The sequence below is a fragment of the Arctopsyche grandis genome, chromosome 10 (genome assembly GCF_051622035.1).
Source record: "Arctopsyche grandis isolate Sample6627 chromosome 10, ASM5162203v2, whole genome shotgun sequence".
NCBI classification, from domain to species: domain Eukaryota; kingdom Metazoa; phylum Arthropoda; class Insecta; order Trichoptera; family Hydropsychidae; genus Arctopsyche; species Arctopsyche grandis.
Genome location: NC_135364.1, coordinates 17,227,125 through 17,241,176, shown reverse-complemented (window position 1 = coordinate 17,241,176; position 14,052 = coordinate 17,227,125). Strand labels below are relative to the sequence as shown.

General features: G+C 32.4%; 1 protein-coding gene across 1 annotated transcript in view; it reads right to left on the bottom strand.

Moving 5' to 3' along the window:
- The window catches only part of LOC143917780 (transcription factor Ken 1-like), a 56,003-nt gene that overhangs the window by 27,997 nt on the left and 13,954 nt on the right, over positions 1–14,052 (bottom strand). The window lies entirely within an intron of this gene.

Below are 14,052 nucleotides of genomic sequence, written 5' to 3'. Positions count from 1 at the left end.
AAAACGAAAATCTTCGGGGTTCATATGTATATTTTTCATATTTTGACTGTATTCTTCACACAAATGGATTCACTTAACTATTATGAATTCAAACGGTCTTTGGATTTTCTGTAGATTTAAGAAAAAAAATTCACTTAAAAAGAAAGAGGTAATCCCACTGTAAACAAATATATTTTAGAAAATAATCCAAGACCCCTGCAATAGGCAGTACAATAGGTAGTAGGCATTCATATTTAGAAATATGTACATATGTATCTAAATTGGGCTCATTATTCTCTTGGCATCCTTATCAGACATGTACATGTATTTCATCAACATCAACATTTGCAAAAAACGAAACCAGAAAAATTTAAACGACAATATCTATGTAAGTTAGTATTCAAATTGGGTAGAAATGTAAAAAGCCGCATTTGAAATTGGGTCATACTCAATTTTGAACTATGTCCTTTTTACTATTGCATTATACATTGATGCAGTTGACGATTGAAAGTCGAGACCCCTTGTGTATTTTTGATGTGGTAACAAATCAAAGAAGAGTTCGAATGACACAACTCATAAAAACTATCTATTGTTATCGTTTTACAACATTATGATACAGAGGCCACACACTATCGCAACACTCATTATTACGAGCGTGCACATATTTATTTATTATTCAATCTAAGTCGTCTTTATACAATGTAAATTACATACATATGAGCGGATCAACCTATCAGCAATCATTTCAAGTATTCTCAATAGAAACACTTATTTTTGACCCTCAATATCTCTTACGTATACACGGTACGCTTCGATATGTATAATTTTCACAAATCGTAACAAATATGTCGACTATTAAATTTAATTATTTTAATTGAATAATTTTGGATTACCATCAATTAAAAACGTGCTCGAGAACTTGACTTTTAACTACACACAAAATTATATAAATGAAATTGGCATTTTCCGTTTTAAATACTTATTAAATCTATATACATATATCTAGGTATAGTAAAAGTCAATTATGCAGGAGGATCGTGGAAGAATGTGTGAATGTATGTGAGCTCCACTGACCAATAATATCAGACCTAGCCCTTCTATGTCATCATCAGCGACCAATGGAGTTACGCCTTAGGTGCATCACTCACCCTACAATGATTCTCCAACTTAATTTTCTTCTACTATATATGTCTATTAACTCACCATAATCAAAAAAATATGTATTGGACATGTATACCAAAAACACTTTATTTTTAAATATTTTATTTTATATTCAAATATTTTAAATGTTGCAATATTAAGCGACAAGAGGTTCAAATAGGTGTGTGAAAATTTTAAAGGATAATATTACACGATTTTCATCAGCGAGATTGAAAAAAGTGGTTCAGAAATTGCACGCAGAATTATTCACCGTTCATAGAATGCGGCTCGTCGTTGCGTCATTGCGAAAATGTTGCATTTTCACGCATGATAGCAGATGTGAGCGAGCCGCACAGGATACAATTTCACCGAATATACAATTTCAGGCCGACCAGAGAACAGATAGGTTGATAGATATTTTGGGCACGTGTCAGAATCGGGATTGCAAAATACAGACGAAATTGCTCAAACAATCGTGGCGCCTGCAGACGTTGGCGTGATCCGATTGCACAGCACACACATTCACAAACTAAAAACTTTTATTATACCTAAAATTATATCAGAAAAATTACCATCAACATTTCAAATAGATCAAGGGAACTCGATATGTAATTGCCCTCGTGTGCGAGCGCTCGCGGCGAAAGGAAATGATGCTGTTTCGAGATAAAAAAAAAACGAATATTGAAGTACGCATGTGTGTGTATGTAATGTTGTTTAAGCAGAAATAAATGTATCCATTTTCATATTGTAATCGGACGTATGTATTATTTAAAATAGAAAATGCGAGCGTTGTCGCTGTTATAAACGAGTGAAACTTAGCCTTTAAATGCAAATACTTACTATGTATGACGGTGCAATCAGTATACCAGGGGTTTTTATACAGTGGTTCGTGAACCATTTTGTTCTACAGAATGTTTGACTTAATCAAATATTGTCATTAAACGATCAAATATCTAAATCTATAAGGCTCAAAATTGATGTTTCTGAAAGTTTTTATATTATCTTTATAAGCAGTGGCGGATTAACGCACAGGCGGGGAAGAAGCAGGCCTCAGGGCCTCAATTGAACAGTGGTCCATTTTGATGTATGATTTTTTATTATAGTTTCTCTATGCCAATCCAATACGATATCATAAAAAAATTGAATCACTCACAAAAGCGTTTTTCATTTTACTAAATGCTTCACATTTCAATATTTGCACTCATTGGCCAAAACTTATTTATAGCAGGAATTTCGACATTGAATGTCGTGTGCAAATAACGTTTTACTTTTATTTTATTCTTAAAATATCGCAAACGGTAGTAAAAATCATTGAGGGCATTTATGAGCGCACGTACGCTTTTCCGAAAATGCATTAACCACGGCTTTTGTCTTCATTCGATAACCGACAGAGCCTGTATATAGAGTACAGAGATTTATATAGGGGCCACTGTCTATAAGCACCAGTCGACTATTTTTTAAGTCTTGACGAAGATGAAAATTAATTAAATAATAATGTACTATTTTCAAAAAATATTCAATAAATCGAAACATTCAAAAAGAAAAATATGTTATAGCGCTCGACTACATTGTGAATAAAAATTATGGTCAAGAATTCAGAATGATATTTAACAGACTTGTTTTAGCTCAATAAATAAAAAATGTTTATATTAATTTTATGGTGCTTTTTTGATGGCATCGACATAAAAACAGACACGATTGATATTTGCAATAAAAAATTGACAAATGTATAAGATTGTATGAATACTAAAATGTAAAAATGAGTACATGCTTATTATAACAGCAAATATTAAATTCTTCTGAAATTAAAAAAATCTCTTTACCCATTATAATAAGTACACTAAGTACTAAAATTTCCTATAAATAGCAAAATAAGTTGAAATTTACCACCAAATGAAACATTTCCTATTATGTATCATTCATTGAATTGTAAAGAACATTGTTGTCAATCGTGACTGTTTCAGTATACAGTATACAGTATACAGAAATACGTAAACAAAGACAGATTAGTGCGACGTACATATATGTATATTAGATCTCTATCTGGTATATTATTTAATAAAACTTTCAATTGGTTCGTTGATCTAATGTACTATTGATAAATTATTTCATGTCAAAATAATATAATCTGACATGCAGAAAATGAAAAAAAATCTTTGTTATAGAAGGTGCATAAAAACATTTGACTAATGCCAATTGTGGAAGTTCAGGGTCAAGGTTAAGTCGTTACCTCTATTGATGATACATCTGATTCAGTGACATTGAAATTTTAAGTTGGATTTTCTTTTTTAAAAAAAGCCAATATAAATGTGTATAACCATATTTTTAGTAGTAACCATATTTCATACACATTGGCATTATAAAACAAATATTTGTCTACAAAAATAAAATGAATTTGTCTTACACAATACCTACATAATATTTCTAAATCAAGTTCCCACTATTATACTACGTAATATGGTTATTCGTCATCTTCCATTTGAAGATATAAATCAAGGAAAATATATTTATACGGATTTTCCATTTTATATAGAAAACTGAAGTTTGATATTAATGATACATGAAGATATGTATAGTAGTATTTTTTTTACAAAAAATCGAGATTGTTCAATAATTAATTAAACCGTTTTATAATACAAATCAAATCGACAAATTAGACCAGTTTTACAAATTGAATCGTGATATGAACATCTATTCGATATTAATATAATATTCCGTAACGAATGTGATGTCACTCTCAAAATCATCGCCTCTTCTTCATTCCCACATTACCAATGCAACTTCACATGTTTCTCGAGATGGTGATAATATGAAACAGGTAGATAGATACTAGTTCAATGAAATTTAATAATATAAAAACATTGAATGTTGATTATCTACAGTTCGCAATATTTCTTCACACTCAATCCGTCGTACCGAACTGAAATCGACATTCTTTTGGAAAACGCTAAAATGTCAAAAATGGTCATTGCGACCAAGACGATGACCATCTACGATCGAGAAGCTCAACATTTCGTATCCTTGAAATACCAGGCGTCAACCGAGTAAAAGTTAACGACAAGTGGCAATCGAATTGCACATAGAGTGGGTACAAACGGTAGGCGCCAGATAAAACCTAAATCGCTCCGGCGAGGAATGTGTTAATAATATTTCACCGTTTGCGCAACACCGTGGCATCGACATTATTATTGCTCAATTGAAGATTCCACACACATGCCCAACACGAAATACATAAAATGACACGCAACAAAAATCGCCACACCGATTAACACTTCATTAACAACACGACAAAAATCGTCCCACGCTGGTCAAGACGACCCCGAGGTCGCGAAATCGATTGACCAAAAGTGCATTAAAAAACACAAGATATATTGAAAATTATCATTTGTCCCTCTCTCTTCTCTGTAAGCATTCCCGCCGATTCCTCCAAGGTCTTCTCCTTTCACGCTTGTCTTCTTGCGTGGGTTTCTAGTTAGCCGATTTGCGAGATCGTGAATCTCTATGCGAATGAAGCGGAAGAGCGACGTATCGAAAATATTGAAAAATTATTCTGAATCACCCCTAATTTTCCTATATAAGCATATGCACGTGCTACTGGAAATTACCTGATGTTCAGCACAACGAAAACAAATTATAAAAGTTATGGGTAATTGCCGAAGTGTGGCACGTGGCGATCAATGACCAAGTGATTATTTTAGTTTCGACTTTATACATACATATGAAAAGAGAAGGACTTTAATAAGATATTTAAAAATCACCTCGTGAGGTTTATATGATTACATATTCAACATGAATATGAATACACATAATATATGTACAACGAAATGTACAACATAAGAGTAAAAACTCTAATCTCCTATTTCTATGATCAAAATGTGTAAAAAAAATTTTAATAACAAGTTTTTTCATTCTCTTTTAAAGTACCTTAGCCTTCAAAATATTCGTAATTAATGACGAAAAATTAAAAAAAAATTACTTCAGTTTTTACGGTATCTTTTGCATATCAAGACATATTTTTTTCACGTCCCTTCGCAAACCTCACCCCCTACTGTGTTTTCGTTGATATTCTGGTATTGACACAGGTTTGACAATGGTCGATAACGCAGATTCCCATTTTGAAGAAATGTAGAAGAAATTTGACGACTTTTAGTCAAAACAGAGACGAATGGAAGCGTATTAGAACTTCATCCAGTAGCTGATGGCGTATGGCTGTGAATGATGATATCGATGGCTTGGTGTAATTTTTAGATTGTAAGTGCTGGAATAATTTAGGTTTTTCCTTTCAAGGTAAATTACGTTGAAAGGAAAAACCTGAGTTATTCCAGCATCTACAAACTTCAAATTCAAAAATGGACATACAATATCTGTGCACCAAGCCATCGACATTATAGTCTTATAGTCTTAATCATTTTTTTTATTGAAAAGATTTAGTTGAGTCGTTTTTGCTATTCACTAGTACCGACAGCAAAAATCACTTTATTCATATTAAAATTGTTAATTAAAAATATTTCATATGACTCAAAATAAAAACAAAAAATTACAATATATACAAAAATCTGTCTATTTATATATAATTTTAAAACATTGTGTTAAGTACATATATAAATACAAGTGATATTAATGTAGGTTTTCACACTTAATATGAAACGTATAAAAAAATCGATCATTTGTTTAATCACATCTAAGAATATAACAAATACTGAAACTTAACTTTTTTATAAATAAACTAAATAATGTACTGATTTAATGCCAATTTTCATTCATATGTACATATGATCAAAATCCTTCCTAACAACCGACATTACGAGTCTACCAAAAATCACCATAAAAATATTTTTCCCACACAAAATTTAAAAAATCTAAAATTCCACTTAATTACCAACATTTCAACGTGCACGTTGAACAGTTGTCGTTTATGTGAATGTGTGTAGCAAGCGTATGTTGGTCGCGTCCCAAATTGCGAACAATGAACGAGCTGTTGGGCAACAGTCGCGTATCAGCCGGCCCTCGAGCGGCGCCCTCAATTGGGCCACACAAACCCATACAACACGACTTGCACTACAATCTAATGCCTCGTTTACACCGGAGAACATCACCAGTGATACTGGAACGCATCTACGATATTCACAAGCCGGCTAATTTCAGTCTACGGTCTCTTTGAATTGGGTCAAACCCCAGCATTCGACGGGCGCGCGTGTGGTTCCCAGTTCTGGGAATTTGATGCCAAAACTTTTGTTCGGCACATGTGGACTCTATGTAGTTGGTCGAGTGTTCAAATAAACTGCTTGTTTCCTGGCCCCTGTATGTGGTAGCTGTAGAGCTGTTTAACTTCCTACGAAACCAATCGTGCATCGCTTCTAGAGCGGAAGTGCAAACGCGCCGTGAAACAATGCCTCGAATTAGAAATCATGATCATAATGATGATGATGACAATAGGTATTGGGACGTCTCCGCACAATTATGACGTCACTTTCAATGTTGATTTTTAGTACATTCAAAACAATCATTTTTAAATTCGATTCAATTATATATTCTGCATTGACTTAAAGTTTTTAAGTAGGTATCTATCCACAGTCAAGTTACATACCTTTTTAATTATTATACATTTTTCATTTAAATTAACTATATGTCCTAATTGCCAGGAGTATGGCTCGGTGATGGCGTTTATGTTTAGCACCGAAAGTTTACTTTACGAGAGTAATCTTTAATACTGCTTGTCAGACTTGGATATTTGTATAACTTCTTATCAGAGTTTGCCAATTTATCTGATTTCATTGTTGAAACGGTTCTTCCATCAAATTGGCAAAAATCATCCTATCCGCTGTCACAAATATCTGAATTTGATTTAAGTATAATATGTAAAAAATAATTTAAAGTCTAAATCAATAGATGTCTCTATGGATTAATTCATTAATTAATTAATTGCTAATTTCGTGTTCTTCAGCTTCTCGAAATACAGAGATTTATGTAATAAAAATGCTACAACGTTTGTAATTAATTTTCTAGGAAGGCGCATTAGGGTCTACCTGTTAGGCCTTCCTGGTATACATATATATATACATATGTAAAAATAAAATAAAAATATCGAAACCATCATCAAAAAGTACAAAACCGTTATTTTTACTTTTTTGTTTCCCTGTTGGCCAAAGAAATTTTTGTTCGTAAGTTTTGTATAATAGATATAAAAAATAGTGTATGTCATGTATGTATGTATGTAAGTGGTATTGGTAGCAATGAAATACATAGATGCAATTTGTATGAATACGAAATCCCAAAATAAATCGTAACGTTTCCGGTTGATGGAAATTGAGTGAAATCTTACGAATCTCAATACTTTTACATAAGTATTTGATAAAATGTATTTATTTACATTATTTGAATAAACTTTCATACAATGGTAAAAAAAATATCACAATATTGGCGACAAGTCTTTTGTATGAAAGTCCAAATTTGAATAAAAATAAACGAACGATGGCAATAAAAGGAAAAGCAACATTGCAAATAAAAACCAATTGGTAATTACCATCAACAGTCATACTTCACAAGAACCTTAACCTATGATTAGCGAGAGACAATAAATATGCAAAAAAAAACCAGTACCGACCACCATTACACGCGGTGCAAAAGTGGAAAACTACTCTCAACGCTATTAAATATTGAAATAAAACAAAAATAGCACGCGTAATAAAAACCAACCTACGATGTAAAAATAGATCCTGATCACACTTTCAGACCTCTCGGGCTAATTATAAAATAATTTGCCCTCTCCACCTTGGAGTGTCCTTTTTACCTTTCAAGGTGGTTCGTATCATCCGGTCAAACGTGCATCCTCAACATACCAGTTCTGTGAAATGGGGGGCAAAAACGTGAGAAATCGCACAAAAGAAACTGCACAAGGATCCAAAGCGATGATAGGTTATTGAAAAAAAAAATAACAAACAGAACAATAGGAATCATTCTGTAGTAGCGTCAATTCAATACCCAGATCGATAGTGTAATTTATAGCCACTTTCTCTTCAGCATATTCCCAAAGAGAAGAAAGTAAAAACTCAGTAACTCAAACCGTCATATTTCAAACCTTGAAGCGTTGCGCAACAATGCCGCCAAATGAAAAACATTCATCAGGTAAGTGTGTAGGTACTTTTTTTTAATTTGTTTTCAATGTCGATGACGCTAACGAGACGGACGTTAATTCAAATTAGCGAATATTATTCGAACGTGTTCTAAGTCACGATTTCGATTAACGATCGATTGAAATTGTACTTTTTTCTAAATTGAAAAGAGCATTTTGTATTCATTTTAGATAGAAGTTGTCCCTCTACTACCATCATCTGCGGAACGTTCTCGCGATTCCCTCAAGGTCTTACTTCCTTTCACGTTTCTCTCTCGACGACATGGGATTCTGTTTCGAAACGAGCGGAAACATCAAGTTGCAAACGACATTTGCAACATGTATAATATATATTGCCAAAATAAATTATTACGCTCTGACAGCACCGTGTTAAAATATTCGGAATCGATTTGAATAATTATTCAAATAAAAAAAACATATAAACAATTGATATTTTAAAAACGGGCTCGTGATTGGTGGGGCCGATCGGCGAAGAACGAACTTTGCCGAACTCGTCCGAACGAAAACGAACGAGTGTCGGGGTTTTTTTTCATTCTCTCGAACTGACGAAAGTAAAAGTGAACAATCCGGCCATATACCGCGCACGACTAATCGCTACAGGTGTCTCGATTTCGAACTTAAATTAACAAATGCCTTCGTATAGTATCTTTGATTACAATCTGCAAGTGATTTGCATGTCAATTCATATCATTTGATTTTAATTTCTATAATAAAACCAGTGTGGTCAATTTGAATAAAATCTACGCATAATTTATTTCATAATAAATTAGGCGTATTTTATTAATTATTATACCTTCGAACAATTTTGATATCATTAGACATTACATCCAATTGGATTATAGTGCTAGAGAGGATAAGAAGGAAGTAAAGTTTAATCCCTTTGATATATAATACATCGATAATACACACACTGATTCTATACCGCTATATTTACACGATTGATTTCTATATACATACATATAATATCGATATAGCCCTTTTATCTTAATAGTTAATTATTTAAATTTGAAGCCTGATTTGAACACTTTTATTGATTGAAAAAAGAACAATCTTACACTCTCAAATTCGTTCAGGTATACAGTATAATAGATTATTTACTTTTCTTTAAAAGTTACGCATAAGCAGATATGATCAAAAAAATATATTTTATTTATTTCAATATACTCGTATAGATATTTTTTATTAATCAAATCTTAAAATGTTCACCTGGTTAATTTTGAGACCCAAATTACCATTATTGATTCTAAAGTCTCAAAATACATATGAAAACCTTAGAAATTTAAACATCATTTATGAGAATTTGCAACTGTTTGGGTATAATATTATATATGTAATAGTTCGATATTTAATTCAAACGAGAACCAAGACATCGAAAACTGTTTCCAAACATCGTATAGAAGTCAAATATTGAACTGAAACTAAACACGCAATTAAAAAGGCAAAACTAACTACTTTTTTAGATAAGTATTCGAAATTGAATGATTTTGGTTCATCTATTCATCTCTCACAACTGAAATAATAATCAAAAATATATATATATACATTAACGAATGGCGATTTTGAATGACAAATCGTTATTTTTATTACTCAAATTCAACTCCCACCGTCTCAAAGAACAACTGTATGACTAAATATGTAGATCATCAATGAAGGATTCAAAGAAAAACAAAGTTAAATAAATACATACATACATACATAGATTGGTGAAATATTCAAATCAGTTACGTTTGACAGATGGTTTGCAACGAAAAACGCAGGCATTCGCTTCCAGGAAACGATGAATCCTAGCTACAAATGTGACCGGATATAAACCGGCGATCTAAAGACCAACCGACCGGTTGGCCGGTTAGTCACGAATCGGTCGGCTCAGGTAGACGAATTCCGGTGATAAGGACAACCGATCGTTTCACCAGAAGCCACAGGTGAGTGTGAGTAATACTTCAAAATATGCATCTCAAATTGCGTCTCGATTTCACGGCCAGGTCGCAAAAAAATGACAAAGCAACATACCGGTCGAAAAGGAGGTCAAGGTCACCTCGACGGAAAACGTGAAAAAAAACCGGAACAAATACATGCATTTTCCTTGTTATCAATATTATGATGTTGCGGTGGCGGAAAATACGCTTGATTGCGATGTCTGTATGGGTGTCTGTTTTCGCTATTTTTCCGGAAACCGACACGCCTACTGCTTTGAAACTTCACATTTATAATTTTGTGGATACACTGCACGAATGATGAAAATTGGATGTATTTTCGCCAAACGGAAATACCGGTTTACTTCGTGTGTTTATGTGTGAGTGAGCGGCTTTTCCGGCGCGATTCCACACGTGGTGTTTAAATTTTTACATGTATTTAACATTATTAATATTGAAATTGGGTAAATTTATATAGACCGGAAGTACTTATATAGTAGTGTAAAAATTATTTAAAATATGATTTTCAATGCATTCATTTGCAACGGAATTATTTAGCAATATATACGTAAATTTTTAATTATATGTAAACGATCTCTTAAAAACATTTAACGAACACTATAAATTGTATTTTTTATTTTATTTATGTATGTACATGCTAGATTAGATATCTCATTTCTTCACCGAACTACATCAGCAGTATGATTTTATTTCATCATCCAAATTGTGGATTGTATAAAGGTACTTATGTATGTATATATGAATGTACATACCATATGTAGTTTGAATATTATAAAACATAGCACAAGCTAAGATTGAATCATTGCCATTAACCAATTATAATATGTAATATTTGCATATCTGATTCAAATGTATCGAAGCAAATATATACGTAGTAAATCCAAGATGGTGCTAAATTTTTCTGAATCATCCACTTCCAGGAATTTTAACTAATCATCGTAACAACTACGATGTGTAATAACGATATAATAACACGTCGGAATTTTAACTATAAAAATTCATCAATATCTTATCGATGTCAATGCTACAGATACTATCGATAATTATTTTTCAAAATCACAAAAACTGCAAAAATTGATAAGAGGAAATAGTTTAATACAGTGTCACATTTTCTTCAGATAAATTCAAAATGATAGTGCTATGAACAACAAATTGTAATTATCCTATTAGTTACACCAAAACGAATAACGGAAAAATATTGACTCGTTTTAAATCTCAATCTATAATAATAATATTTTACTTATATAAATTGTTTATTAATATCATTTTACGGGTCATAATGTTATAAAAAATATATTTACGTCATATCGTAACTTTCTACAGAAAACATTACCAAAATTAAATTCTTATGAAATTCGATAATAGAATTACATATATAGAATATCATATGTAGACCTTATAAATCAAAATTCATTTCCTCTGGATACTTTCTTTGAAGCTTCTAAGATATGACTCATCTCACACGTCTCATTTATATAAATAAATTTAAATATGAGTTTGCCATTGCTCTATATCTACATATATATTTATATATCTATATATCTATATCTATATATTTATCTAAATATGAAGATTTTAACACCGCTCTCGATAAGAAAGAATTGTCAAATATACATACATATGAACATATGAAGCATCCACACTACATACACATACAATATTGTATTTATTATACAATCCCGATTGAAATCAGTCATATTTTTTCTTAGTCTGAAAAGTATCCGTCGTATATTTTTAATACATAACCGAGATTTTGAAATTCAAATGAGCCTTATGCATTTAGAGTGGCCATGGAATTGAGAGCCGGCGGCGAAAGAAGTTGTTGACCGGCAAAACGGGGAAGGTCACCGCGGATTTTTGGCGTCCATGACGTTTGTCTGTGTATATATCTCAACGAGTTTCCTCATGGAGATGTGGACGACATTTGAGCGAAATTCGGTGTACGTATATCTTAGGAATTTTCGCGGGAAAAACTCGTCTCGATCTGACAACCCGCTTCGTACCTCAAACTCCAATCTGTTCGTGCACTTCCTGCATGCGAATGATCGTGTGGGTGTATTTGTTAGATTGGATGTAGCCGGTCTCTGGTCTCGTTCGACTCTTGGAAATGTAATTTAGTTTTCCAACGTTCGCAGTTTGGAATTGTCGAATTAACAACCTTGATTTTAATCTCTTCGGCGGCTCGGCGAGCGTAACAATGTAATAAATTTTTGACCGTGAAATTTTCCATTGAATTGTACATAGTTTCCGATTTAAAAATAAACACCATACATTTCGTTTCGATTCGTTGTGCAATTGTGTGAATTTTCACAATTGTTCGCCGTATTGCGCCGTCCGGGGAAAAGCCGGAAAATCGACTGGCACAATTCGTTTATCTGCACGTGATGAAATATTTTATTTTTTTATTACAATCGGAATAATTGATTTTTTTTAATTAAACTTTTACCAACGATTTTTAATCAAATATTTGTATGTAATATTGTACTACATCCTATATATGTACATATGTATGTACATATATGTTTACATATTTGAAACTACCCTAACCAAAACCTGTACACATTTACTCGCATACGTGTTCCTATTTTTTTTCGTAGATGGAATGAATTAAATCATTAATACAACTCAAAGAAAAAAGTGATTTACAAATCAATAATACATGAATGAATGTCACTAAGCATGTACCAATTTGACTTGTAATCGCAGACATATAATGTTAAGGTTAAATATGTTTTTATATATAAAAAATATCATAGGAAATACATAGACATATAAAAAAATAAGAAAAGTAGAATAAATATTATCAATGTATTAAAATCTGCTCGACCACATTATCATAACCAGCATTTAAGTATTTAATATTGAGCAAGTTGTTGAAGAGTAGTACAGCCCTTGGATGGGGTGAATTTAAGAGTATACTTGTTGTAGCCTTGATGCCCATAAATAGCTGACGATTCCAGAAAACCCAGTAATTTTCTGGTGCCAAAAGTTGAACTCCTTCAGGATTGCAGGATTGTAAATTTATGTTCTTTATATTTTTATAAAATGCTTCCTAAATAAGATATCTCTTGGCTTTGGCAAAAAGTTGAATTCCATAACTCCTAAAAGGCACTAGAAAACTGATTTGAATAATATCCATGGTCTTCATAGATTTGGATAGTACCCATAGGCAGGGCCACCGAGAGGAATCTCGGACACTGTAAAAATAAGTCCATACCCTATGACAAACCAAAAAAAAAACTTATACATTATATTTTTTATATGCAACCAATCTATCAGAACTATTAGAAAATACTTTAAATGCTATTTTTTTTAAATAACAGGTACGATTTCACATGGACACAAAGAATGTGCGGATCGAAAAATAATAAATATTTAGCATTAAAGAAATATATGTATTTTTATGTAGAATAATATAAAATATCAATATCGATCACGTAGTCCGGGCCCTGGAACTTGGCAGAATGTCGATCTCGCCTGAATCTCGGCAACCCTGCCCATAAGTCAGATAGTTTTGAATATCTAAAAACGCTAGGACGTTTGATCTATACTATGGCAATCCGGGCCAAAACACATCCCCTGGAAATTGTATCCTTGTATTGACAATGATTCCCATATTTGAAGAAATGTAGGAAAAATTGTCGAAATAATAAGATTGTACGAATTAACAATGATATGAGGACAAAACATGATTGATACATCAAAATTTTTGTCTATATGTATAAGTAAGTGTCTGTCTTTCATGTGTGAATGCTGCCAAGTTAAAACCATGCAATAATAAATTTCTAGTTTTTGGCAACCCTAAATTTAGCGAAAGATGGATATCAATGAGGGAATTCTACGTCTATAAATGGACGCTAAACGACT